Below are 11,503 nucleotides of genomic sequence, written 5' to 3'. Positions count from 1 at the left end.
ATAAATCGTCCGATCAAGCAGATTTTGTATGATTTTGACAAAAAAAAATCAATTTGCTGAAGCACACGATAACTTAACTGCATCAATAAAGAATGACGATTCTTTTTTTGGGTAAAGAAGTCGTTGCTCGTTAGGACAAGAAAATATGGGATATCTGCCCAGTGGTCTCTGGGTAAAGATATGCTAAGAAAGAGACATAGAGTGGGATATGGTGAGGCACAATGTACGAATGGATCTCAACCGTAGAATTGGGACCTATAAAATGGAACGTTTGGCACGTTTTTGTTTGTTTATTTATATAACCAATCACATGAAAGTTCCTACGTAGCAAAGATAAAAAATCAGAACTAAGAGCTTTCTTTAATTGAATGAAGAGATTGAGACGAATGGGGGGGGGGGGGGGGAGTAGTGTTTGGTCAGTTATCGCAGTGGGACCGAGCCGTATACCGACTTTGTTTTTTTAATTATTATTATTATAATGCGTGTGTTGATCGCGGGTTGGTTGGGTGTCTTTTTCACTACCCTCTTTGTGATTGTGGAAGAATCAAGAATGCGAACCATCTAAAATGTCTTTTACACGACCGACTTCTTTAAATATCCTATAATTGTTCTTATGAACGATCTTTATAATCCAATTCTTTTACATATATTATTTTAGGTTAAGAGATTGATGCTTGGTCTCACGGAATTTTTATCACCTGTGGTTCTTCTATTCGGTATGGTTCCCTAGTGCCTCTAATAAAAGGGGGATGGATCGCACTTAGGCAGTGTGTTCAATCAGGGGGTGGAATAGTCATTTCAGCCTCCTATGAGAGGAACTGCCCAATCGTACCGATCAACAAATCTCGGGAGATATAGGTCCTTGATCATGTGGTCCTTGCATCAACCTGGGGCCAATGAGAACACGTATAGGGACAGTATGGATGAGATTTTTTTTTTATTTTGCAGGATGGTGGTATGATAATTTCACATGCTCTTCTGTTTAGGAGCAAGAGCAATGTGATTTGAAAATTTTATTTTTTCATTTATTTTATCACTTGACAAATTTTGCTTAAACTAAAACTCAACTATCAACAAAGGGCCTTGAGTTCTACTTGCCTACAAAATTTGGTTCTTTATCTAATTTTTCATGTGGTAGATTTGAGCCGTCTAAAATATCGCCCTCCCCCAACAATGTGGTCAACTATTTACTTGAAACCAATAAATCATTAGAGTGGTTGAATTAGAAATTTTATATTGTCAAATGCATAAAAGACCATGTGGTTACGCCATTATCGAATTTACATAAAATAAAAAGTAAAGATATGACTCCCATGTATTAGGTCTAATCTTTTTTTTTTAAAGTAGAAAATGAATTTATTTATTCAAACGTGAGCAACACAAGGTGTTCGAATTACAAAGACTAGACAACTAAGGAGTGGAAAGTGGCTAGGTTGTCTCACGCATACAAGACATAGGTCTTATCAAATGCAATTAAATAATTGAAAAATCGGTTTGTAACTAAAATGATTTTTTTTATAAAAACATAATATACGATTAAAATAGAAACTTACATATATTGTCTACAACCACAATTATATGCCCATTTATGAGCAATGGATATAATATCCTTGTTTTTCTTTACAGTATTCACATACTGAACGGATCTCATTGAATAAGAAATATCTAGAAGAAGATTGAACAACTCCCAAGGCCACCTTGGTGTTGTTCCCTGGATAAGCCACGTTACTACCTGCTCACAGTCCATCCATGCTGTTAACGATGTCCACCCATGCTCCTTAGCTCATTGTAACCCTTGAAGCATTCCATGAAGCCCTGATTCTTGGGGTGGCTCTACAAAGCCATTATTCATTGTAACCATACAAAATTGAGAATCAAGAATTAGGACGGAAGACCATCCGACCATACCTGAACCTGGCTCAAAGTTACCATCACAAATAGACAAGGACTCTATCCCTTCAGACGATCTTTGGTAATCTTCTAAGGATAAAAGGACATCAGAAACTTGGGGAACTATGCTTTCTTTAGGAAGGGAGAAAACATTTAACTCATGGGTTCACTTATAAATTAGTTGAACAATGCGAACAAGGTTAGGCTTTTCATTCCTAAAAAGAACAGCATTTCGAAGCAGCCATATGAAATAGAAGGCAATGCTACGGTAGAAACAACACATTGTTTTTATATTTATCAAATTTATAGGATTTTTTTTTATTTTTTATTTTTTTTGGGGGGGGGGGGGGTAAGGATCAAATTTATAGGATCAACTATAAGCGAATCAACCAAATCAAAGATTGAAGGCGATGAAAAGAATTCCGTCCTCTATCCCAATGGTCCTGCTGCAAAGATTCTCTTGGAAACCTCACAGGACAAAAAAAAAATGTCAAATACTTGTGACTTCCTTATTACATAGACTGTAACAAAGATCAATTGATAAAAACAAAGTATGAAGTGGACACTTAGGTAGAAATAGCATCAACAAGAACTTTCCACAAAAACATGTGAAAATTAAGGTAAATATTCAAATGCCAAACAAAATTCCAAAAACCTCCTACTTCTAACAAGGCAATCACTACTTAAAGACTGATGCAATAACAATCGAACTGCAATATTAGTATTTAAATTACCCAACTTACTAAAGGGACAGATCCAAGCATCACAAAGATTATGAGTGCTAAGAGGAATATGACATATGACATTTACTACATCAATAGGAAAAACATATTGGAGAACATTCATATTCCATGGCCCATTCACAATTATCTCATTAACATTATTAAACAAAGGATTTGGCCACATAGAAATTGGAATTTTAAATTCTCTAACAACGAAATCCATGGATCTCACCAAATTCAAATCTTACACCCATTACCAACTTGCCAACAAACCATATCCTTCAATTACGGCACATCACCCTAAGATAACTCATGGAAAAGATCATCCCTTTCAGAACCTCACATTGATAGAATCCAACTTTAAACATAACTTTGTAACTTCCCAATAATCTTTTTTTTTTTTTAAAGATCTATAATAATCCTATGACGAGGGTGATGCCCCTCTTATCTTGGAGAGTGTGAATTAATTGTTGGTGGTATAATAGGTTGTAACAATGCTTTTAACTTTGCAACTTCCCTATAATCTTAATTTTACTCTCATTCTTATTTTCATCGCAAGAAATTTGAATAATATTTATAATGATATCTTATGTAGTTATTTTTTGCAATCTCCACCCCTCCCATCGATTGTGCATGAAAATCTCCCCCTGATTTTACCATGTAAACAAATATTAAAAAATCTTATAATAATTTTTTACATCATATTTTTTCTCTTGAAAATAAATAATGGAAAATTTGTCAACATGTAAAATCTATGTCGAAACAAAAAAAGCCTTAATCAGCTGCAACATATAGAATTTTATCAAAACATTGAGGTTTTCTAGTAGTTCTGGAGCCCTCAAGCAAAAAGGAGGGTGGAAATTTTTTAATTTTGATAAAATGAATCAAATTTTCTATGAAATGAGTCACAATTTTTATTGAAATCTTGCATAAATATATGGGCGTTGTTTGAAATTTGGCCGAAATTTGGTATTCTTTATAAGTCAACTAATATTTCATTCCAATAAGTAAAGAATTTTAGTCAAAACATTGAGGTTTTCTTGTAGTTCTGGAGCTCTCAAGCGAAAAGGAAGGGTGAAATTTTTGAAATTTTGATAAAATGAATCAAAATTTCTACGAAATGAGTTGCAATTTCTTGAAACCTTGCTTATATATAGGGGCGATGTTCTAGATTTGGCCGAAATCTGGTAATTTTTATAAGTCAATTAACGTTTCATCCTGATTTTTGTTGAAATTAACCAAAATATTCAGTAAATTTTAGAAGCATTGTTGCTACTACCTTCTACCTCCCCATCTTAACAATGCGAGCATTATTAATTAGGATTTTGGGGGTATGAAAATGTCAGCATGTTCAGTAATATACTAAGGTTCTAAATGCTTGTACAAATTTTATTGAAAAAATAAAGGGGAAATTTCTTAGATCTACGAGATTAAAAAAAAAAATTACAAGATAAGTATAATTTAAATTTGTTTTACATCTACAAATTTAAATTTTGAAAAGATTTACCTAATCCCCAAATTAATTAGTTCTTTTCCCGTTTAACAAAAAAATATAACTAAACTTCCTAAAATACCCTCTAACATCATTTTGTTTCTTTACCGGTTATCACAGAAAAACCAGTAAGTATTGGCTCTCCCTCTTCTCTCTCTCTCCGTGTCTTTGTCTACCCTTGTTTTAGCTTTCTTTTTTTCCACTTCTTCTCTGTCTCGGGCTTCCCCTCCCCATTGCTCCCATTCGAGGCCTTCCCTGTGATAAACCTCACCAAAGTTTGAGTGCGAGAGGTATATCAGCACCTATAACCATGCACCCTTGCGATGTCTGGTCATGGTGGTTATGGGATACGCATGATGTACTCGGTGCCAGGTGGCGTACAAGCGTTCTGTCCAGCTACCATGCGGTTTCACTTGCAGAGCTCTGTATTTGCAACGGAAAGAATTCCACCTTAAACTGCGAGTCAGGTGAACAATCCCACTCCGACTCATTATATTCTACGAAGCATGATCACACTCGAGAATTCTATCAAAAACCAATTCGGCAGATTAAAATGAAATACATGAAGAAAAGACACATTTGAACCAAGAAACTTAGGATTTACACTTGGACGGACAACCTAGGGGAATGCTGGTTCCAGGTCAGATCTTGAGATCACCAAAATTTCTATTTTCAAGGGATTCTAATATCGTGGAAATCAACTCTTCTTCCAGAAAGGCTTGTTGCCTTAGCGACATTGACTAAAATCCCAGCTTAATCAAAGGGATTTCCCAAAAAAAAAAAATAATAATAATAGCTATGTAAGAAATCAAAAGCTACTGTTGATGAAATTGTACAACAGAAGAGAGCGGGGGAAGCAGAGTGGGGGAGGAGAGAGAGAGAGGGAACAGACTCGTGTTGCAAAATACAAAGAGAGGGAGGCGCTGTCAAGAGTGCTTCATTGTCAAACTATTGATATTTGACTAGTTATGCTGCCATTAATGGAGTTTTCTGGATGCCGTTATCCTGTTGATGCCGGAATTTCCCCCTCTAAGCAAGCAAACCTCTACACGGAAGGGGGGGGGGGGGGAAACAACTACACTAGGGGCAGAGAAAGAGCAAATACTCACTGGGTCTGCCTGTGATAACCACTAGAGGATTAAAACAGGGAGTCAAAGGACTCATGAAGGTGATTAACCAGTGGAAGAGGGATAATGAGATACAATGAAGCATCTTCCACTTTGCCAGCCGGGAACTCAATGAGAGTTGTGCAAACGGTTAAATTTTTAAGCATTAATTATCATTAGCCCTTTTTTTAGGAAAAAGGTGATGTCAAAGGGTATTTTAGTAAGTTTAATTATATTTTCTTGTTGGGCGGGACGAACACTAATTAATCTGAGGATTAGGTAAATGTTTTCAAAATCCAAATTTGTAAATGTAAAATAAATTTAAAATATACTTATCTTGTAATTCTTTTTTAATCTAGTAGATCTAAGAAATTCCCCCAAAAATAAATTGTTTGTAGAAATAGATATATTCTAAATATAAAAAAGTAAAAAACAAAATTCAATGTTGAGAGTGGGATTTGAACCCACGCCCTTTCAGACCAGAACCTTAATCTGGCGCCTTAGACCAACTCGGCCATCTCAACATAAATTAAAATTTTAGGAAATTAATCAAATTTTCTTGAAATCTTACTAATATATACATATATGAGCAACGTTCGAAATTTGGCCGAAATCTAGTACTCCTTATAAGTCAATTAACATTTCATCCCAATTTTTGTTGAAATTAACCAAAATACTTTAGTGAAATTTGGAACTATGGTTGCTAATCAATCTCGCCATCTTAACAATGCGAGAATTATTAAGATTTTAGGGGTATTGTAAATATAAGCAACAAAATTAATTAAAAAAAAAACAAAATATAATTAATGTTGAGAGTGGGATTTGAACCCACGCCCTTTCGGACCAGAACCTTAATCTGGCGCCTTAGACCAACTCGGCCATCTCAACATAAGAACGCCCACCGTGGGGCTCGAACCCACGACCACAAGGTTAAGAGCCTTGCGCTCTACCAACTGAGCTAGACGGGCTTATTGATTTCAAAAGTAATAAATTATATATCTACAAGATCTAATCAGAAATTAGGAATGAACCATCCGTTTTTGTATAGGACATCCTTTATAAATGAAATAAGCTCCCCCCATATCCTATATTTCTGACTGGATTTTGTGAAAATGTTCATTTAGAGATTTGAAAGTATAATTTTGAATGTTGAATTTATTTTGCCCATACTATAACAATTATTTTTTGAGATTTTGAAAAAAAATTCATATTTTTATTAATTATTCGGAATTTAATGTCGAAAACTTCCTAAAGTCATTGTGATGATGAAGTTGCATCGACTACTTTTGCTAGAATATTGTAGGGTCTTTCTCTTATGTATTTTCACTGAAATATCTTACCATCTCACCATTTTACAGACACATGCCATTGGCCTCTTTGGCTTTTTAAGAAAATGGTTCAGGTTCTCATATGAAACCATTCTTGTACGCCAGGAATGGTTCTCGTCTGGGTTTCAGTTGTCAGTATTGGTATTGATGTCAGTCGATATTAATCGAGATTGGTTCGAATCGAACAGATTTACCTTTGTTTCCTTTGGGGGAATATATATATATATATATTGTTACATTTTTAGTCCTGTTCATATTGATCCACCGATATGGGTATGTCAGAACTTTTCGTACAAGAACCTGATCCAGCTTCGCTTTCTAAGGTCATGCTATCTCACCATATAGAGTTGATGGATGTTGTTTAAACTATTGGCAAATTCTCATACATGATTCGAGATTCTCTTTACAAAGAGCCACACTTTAAAACATGGGTAAAGTACATGTACCCCCCTAGAATGCACCCAATATTCCTCGTACCCCCCTAAGTGGTTCAATATTCTGCGTATCACCCCTCAATATTCCAGGTACCACCCCTACTTTACACCCCAAATGCCACATAGGTCCAATCCGTTAAATACCACCGTTAGATGACAATTTTTTGACCGTTTTACCCTTTGCTTCAATTCCTTAAATCTGAAAAGACTTAAATACCATCACTTATTTGTTGCCCTAAACTAATTGAAAATGACCAATTTAACATTTGTTTTATTTTCATAAATGAAAAGACTTAATTGCCCTCACTTATATATTACCTTAACCTAATTTGAAAAGATTATTTTGCCCCTAAATAATTTGTTCCTAAAAACCCCAAAATGCTCTCATCTTCCCCAAATCATCATCTTCTTTTACATACCCACCACCACCACCATCACCATGCTTCGATTTTCCCAACCGTAAAGCTTTGTACACTTCGGTGATGGGGAGGAAAATCTCCTCCACCTCCACCACCACTACCACTAAGAATTTTCTTCCTTCACCTTTTGCTTATGTGATCAAAACAAAAAATGCCTTCGAGGCCCTTCAATCCAAACCCTAGTCCAAATCCGAAATTTTTGAAAAGCGTCCATCTTCCAAAACCCTCTTACTCCTCTCAGGTACAACTTGAGAAGAAAACGCAAGAGAGAGAGGAGAACGATAACCCTTGACGTCGGGCAGACAATTCACGTCGAGCAAACAAATTGGTCGGATTTCTTGCATCCACAGTTACCATTAGGTACGGATTTCTCTCTCTCTCTCTCTCTCTCTCTCTCTCGCGCAGTTTGCTGTCTATGAGAATCGGTTTTATTGATTTTTTCGCACCAGTGTTCGCTTATTTATTTGATTTCTGTATTCTATTTCTGCTAATCAACTTCACTATTCGCTTTGAAAAAGCAAAATCTATATGCATAGCAGGTTAAGCTTTCTTTCTTCGTAACGTTTTCATGTCCTTCTCATTTTCCCTCATGACACTGCTTCTTGCTGAGATGGTTAGGGTTTGAATTTCTACCTTAAACATCCCTACATTTGCAGACTTTCTTTAACTTTCTTATGTGGGTTAGAAAAGGGTTTTCTCCACGAAGAGAACCGTCTCTAGGTGGAGGTGGAGGAGATTTTCCTCTTCATCACCGAAGTGTACAAAGCTTTACGGTTGGGAAAATCGAAGCATGGTGGTGGTGGATATGTAAAAGAAGATGATGATTTGGGGAAGAAGGGGGCATTTTGGGGTTTTTAGGAACAAATTATTTAGGGGTAAAATAGTCTTTTTAAATTAGGTTAAGTTAATATATAAATGAGGGCAATTAGGTCTTTTCATTTATGAAAATAAAACAAAGGTTAAATTGGTCATTTTCAATTAGTTTAAGGCAACAAATAAGTGAGGGTATTTAAGTCTTTATAGATTTAAGAAATTGAAGTAAAGGGTAAAACGGTCAAAAAATTGTCATCTAGCAGTGGTATTTAACGGATTGGACCTATGTGGCATTTGGGGTGTAAAGCAGGGGTGGTACATGGAATATTGAGGGGTGGTACGCGGAATATTGAACTGCTTAGAGGGGGTACGAGGAATATTGGGTGCATTCTAAGGGGTACGTGTACTTAGTCAAGGTTTAGGAAACATAAATTTTTTTGTCAAAGTACCATTGATTGTTGTCATTATCAAAGTGATTGAAGGATAAATAAAAGTGTAGAACCATAGGAATATGGGTGCCCAGCATAGTTCGTAATCTTTCACCCAAAAAAAATATAGTTCGTAATCTGACAGATCAGCAAAAAAATCATGTCCAATTCCCTAAAAGTGTAATGCAATTTGGGGTTGAGAGCTTGATATGTGGAAGTTGTTAAATCCAACGATTCTAAGCATGAGAAGGGAAAAAAAAAAACTGGGTCAATTGAACTCGGTATCATTGGATTTAGCATCTTTCCTGAGTCAAGTTCTCAAACCCAAACTGCACCGCACAACACTTTTAGGGAATTATAGAGGATCACTCAAAAGTAGCAAAAAAAAATTGGGTTATGCAAGATTGGCTTTGGTATTGGTAAAAAAATATTAACTCATTTAAAAAGTAAGAAAAAATATAAAACCCGATCAAATCCCACTAAATATTCAGTCAAAAAATTGGGTGATTTGACCAGGTAGATTGATCCAAGGAGTGATCCACTAATACCAGGCAGGATCGATTATTAATCGAGATTGATCTAAACTAATACCGATCCAATCCAACCGATTTTGACTTATCCGATCCGATATTACGAACCATGACTACTATATGGCATATTCAATGGAGCTATTTTTTGTGGATGAGTAGACCACAATGTCTCATGTCCACTCAAACGGACAGTTAATAAATTAGTAATAAAGCATTGAAAAATTCCTTGAATTGAATTCGAGTGTGAATTTAGTAACACGCTCAAATCCATCACACTGAGCTGGAAATCCTTTTTTCCATCACATGTGCACCATGCTCAGATATGCCCATCTATCTTCACCGTTCGAAAGGTACCTTGGTCACGTATTGAACTCTAGTGCCATGCCAAACATCTTTCAACTAGGGGGTGCACTGGAGAAGAGCCCCATCCATCTAAATGAGACCTTTATAATGTGTATTTAAAATTTTGTGTTGCCCCTTGTTTTAATATTTACAAGTTATTTTTGTTAAAGATAAACAGTATTTTGAAGAATATCTTGAAAGTTCTCATATACAGTTTTCATATTTTTTCGAGTACACATATGAAGTGAGATTATTTACCCTCATTGAAAAAAAAAATTGTTTATTACTCTAAAAAGATAAAAAAATAATTATAAATTATTTGACACCTTAAGGAATGTCAACTAGCAATAAGAAAATCCCATATTTGTTTTATATTAAAGAGATCGTTGCCTGGGCCTCTAGAGCCTGCACACGTGCTCTGGTGACAGGGAACGCACACGCAAGCAATGCCTTGGACGGAATTTTTGTCCTTCCATGGGAGCAGTATAATACTTTCGGGTGCTTCTGTGTCTAGACGCAAGAGCCACGCAGGCCCCACGACTAGATAATGTTCTTTTTCCCTTGTTTTCTATTCAACAAGGCTCCCAAAAGTGGCCCATTTATAAATGGATCGGGCACTTACATACCTACCCTATCCATTTAGACATGCATACACAGCATGAGGTAATCAGGCCGGTTCAGGTTCAGCATATAACCTGAGACCCACCCGGTTGCCATCCCCATATAAAAATCGCTCTCTCTCTCTCTCTTAGAGACGAAATATTGCAAAAATAATGAACACAAAGGGAACCTTGCGAAGATTTTTTGGGGAAGAAGTATTACCTAGATTTCCTTTTGAATTGGTCCCATGCAATTGTGAATCAACTAGGTCAGTGTTTCCCCCAAATTTCTTGGTCTAGAGACCGTTGTTGGATGAGAAAACTATTCCATAAAGTGAATTGAATCAAAGAGTAGGTACTACCAATGCCTTGGTAATTCAATGACTTTTCAAAACAAATGCAAAGATTGCAATGCCAAGAAGAGGAAGATAGAAAGATATTGATATTGATTTAGGAAAGAAAATGGTAGATCAACATTCCATTCCTGACCTGCTGATGTTGATAACATGGTGCTAATGACCTGCTGATATTGAACATGATGCCCAGTGTTTCAAACCTATTGATATTGATAACATGATGCCCTTGGCCTACAGATGTTGGTAGATCACATGGTTGCCTTTGCCTACTGATGCTATAACATGATGTCTTCGTTTTTGGGCTACAGATGTCAATATGATGTCAAGTAGCCTGCTGATGTGTAGAACATGATGCCTCTTCCAAATGTTGATCCCCCTCTAAGTAAAAGATGAAAATCTTATATATAGACTAAACTTGCAGAATCTTGAGTTGCGGGTAGTTCCAGCAACTTCCATTTCTCATTTTAAATTTGAATTTGAACTCTTTTGGTGGTTACATAACTGTTCATAACCTCCTACACCACCTTCCCACTTTTTTTTCAAATTCAAAGGAACCCATTTCATGGCATACTAGGTAGTTTCACAACTACCCACTTCTTTGAGAGTTGGTTGCAACCATTTTGCTGACTGTTCGCCGGTCACAAACTGTTCGTCAGTCACTGATCGTTTATCGGTCATTGATCGTTTTCGACCGTTTTTACCAGCCCGGCCGTTTCGGTCAGCCCTTCGGCTTTTTGATCACGCGACCATTTTTCGGACACTTACGAACAAGTCAATCTTGACATAAATAGATTTCGGTCTATTTGTCTATTGACCGAAATAGATCGAAAATAGGGTGTAAACAATGCCCCCTGCAACCACTGTGAACGATGCTATAAAGTCCATTTTTGGTTGCATAAGACTCTCGTTTTCGGTCATTGACCGTTTCTGATCGAACTAACCGTTTTCAATCTGATCGTTTTTACAATGGGATTTGCCCCCAGTTGAGCACCTTTTAGTGCCTGATTCGGGATTGGATCCCCTTCATCGGCAATTCTTCTTCTT

At 36.3% G+C, this 11,503-nt stretch overlaps 3 non-coding genes across 3 annotated transcripts; all 3 read right to left on the bottom strand.

Moving 5' to 3' along the window:
- Window positions 1-5,653: 5,653 nt before the first annotated feature.
- On the bottom strand, window positions 5,654-5,734 carry TRNAL-AAG. The gene has a single exon. It is a non-coding gene; the product is annotated as a tRNA-Leu (tRNA).
- A 283-nt stretch (window positions 5,735-6,017) lies between these two features.
- TRNAL-AAG lies at window positions 6,018-6,098 on the bottom strand. The gene has a single exon. It is a non-coding gene; the product is annotated as a tRNA-Leu (tRNA).
- Window positions 6,099-6,105: 7 nt separating this feature from the next.
- Window positions 6,106-6,178, bottom strand: TRNAK-CUU. Its single transcript has one exon. It is a non-coding gene; the product is annotated as a tRNA-Lys (tRNA).
- Window positions 6,179-11,503: the final 5,325 nt, after the last annotated feature.

Source organism: Telopea speciosissima, chromosome 1 (assembly GCF_018873765.1).
Source record: "Telopea speciosissima isolate NSW1024214 ecotype Mountain lineage chromosome 1, Tspe_v1, whole genome shotgun sequence".
Lineage (NCBI taxonomy): Eukaryota > Viridiplantae > Streptophyta > Magnoliopsida > Proteales > Proteaceae > Telopea > Telopea speciosissima.
Note: the sequence above shows the minus strand (reverse complement) of the source record. Positions and strands in the feature narration are given on the sequence as shown.